The sequence below is a fragment of the Arachis ipaensis genome, chromosome B09 (assembly GCF_000816755.2).
Source record: "Arachis ipaensis cultivar K30076 chromosome B09, Araip1.1, whole genome shotgun sequence".
Taxonomy (NCBI): domain Eukaryota; kingdom Viridiplantae; phylum Streptophyta; class Magnoliopsida; order Fabales; family Fabaceae; genus Arachis; species Arachis ipaensis.
In genome coordinates, this window is record NC_029793.2 from 129,889,229 (window position 1) to 129,891,027 (window position 1,799).

A 1,799-nucleotide genomic window follows, 5' to 3' on the forward strand; every position below is an offset into this window, starting at 1 on the left:
GTTACTCATAAAATATACGTTAGAATATAAAATATATATTAAAAATGAATAAAATATCATCTATATTTATATATAAATATAGGTTTAATTACTCTGTTGGTTTATAATTTCGCGAAATTTTCAATTAGATTCCTATACTTTTTTCTTTTTAATTGAGTCTCTGCACCAAATTTTTTTTTAATTAGGTCCCTCTCAACAGTAATTGGCTTAATTTTATAGAGACCTAACTAAAAAAAATTAGTGCAAGAATCCAAATAAAAAAAAAAAATTGTAGAGACCCAATAAAAAAATTTAGTATAAAGACTCAATTAAAAAAAAGTACAAAAATTAAAAATTTTGTGAACCAAATACTAACGGTTATTCAGTTATTCATTCACGGAGGTATCACGGGTAGAAAAATAATATTTGGATCTTTATTGGTTTAAGATTCTTTATAAATCTTATCCATTAAAAATTTAAATCAATGGATGAGATTAAAGTATTTTTATTATATAAAAATAATTTTATAAAACATAATGATATTAAAAAATTTAAAAAGAAATTTTACTTTGAAATGTCCATTTTATCCTTTTCCTTTTTTATCACCTCACTTTCCTTTCCGCCCTTTTTAGGTTGACAGGTACTCATCTTAGTATCTTACCTCGTCTTTTGCTTTTTCTCCCTGGGTTGCCTCCTTCTCTTTCTTCCACTTTTTCCTTCTTCTACATGCGCATTATCACCTATCACATCTTTGAAAAACCTCACATTCTAATTAAGACGATACCATATTATACCAACAAGCTATACAATCATAAAATTGAAAATATAAATTTTTTTATGATGAATCTTCCCTCAATTGCAGTTAATATTTACTTAGCATTACTACTATTGAAGCTTAATTGGTAACATCCAAAACACATTTTGAGTTAAAGTCCGAACAAAAATGACTTGTCTTGATTTAAAGTTAGTCTGCATCATTGTATAGTAGTATCTTCAAGGATCTGTCTGAGCTATTAATGCTTTAAGGAATAAACACGACCACGCTGAAAAAAAAGGCCAAACCAAAAATACTTGCGTTTTGTCATCATGGGCTATGCCGGCATCGCAAGAAAATTGGCTCGAGCCATTGTCTTAGCACCCAATGCCACACTCTGTGCCGTACATGCTGCTGGAGAAGATGAGACAAAAAAAGGGATAAAATAGTCATTTTATATTATTATTTTATATTTTTTTGTAAAGACCACCAAGATCTTGATTTTAGGTTTCCACACCTAAGTCAAAACCTTCACGTTGAACAATAGTGTGTGTGAACGCCTAACTTAAAAAAAGGGAGCACCAACTACCATGTACTTTTTTTTCTCTCTCTCTCTCTCTCTCCCTCTCCTTCCCAATTCTCTCTCTTACTGTGAAAGGCTCGCTCTGTTTCTATACCAGCATTGACTACCTTTCTGCCTTGTGAAGCGTTCACTGCGGCTATCTAACGCACACGCACAGATCGAAGAGCTGAGGTACAAAAGATCATATAATTAAAGTGCACAATAAACAAAATTACAAGCATTTACTTGTAACCTTCATTTCACAGATTCTGAAGATTCTTTATATCATCCTCCATTGTGCCAAAATCCCATGTATTTAAATTGGGTTTTAATTAGTCAACATAGTCAGATCCATAGCCACACAAAGAAAATCTTCTTTTGGTAGTGTAGGCTGGATACCTGTGCTTTTACTTTTAGTTTCCATTTTCCATTCAGCATTTCCATGTTTTTCAAGTCATTTATTTCAGCATTCAAAGCAGGTAACTGAATCATTCATGCATGAAA

At 31.4% G+C, this 1,799-nt stretch overlaps 1 protein-coding gene across 1 annotated transcript in view; it reads left to right on the forward strand.

Annotated features, from left to right (window-relative positions):
• The window catches only part of LOC107617888 (transcriptional activator DEMETER), an 11,622-nt gene continuing 11,087 nt past the window's right edge, over positions 1,265-1,799 (forward strand). Inside the window, exon 1 of the mRNA XM_016319765.2 lies at positions 1,265-1,487. The gene's annotated coding sequence lies outside the window, so the exon portion shown is untranslated. The remainder of the gene's footprint in view (positions 1,488-1,799) is intronic.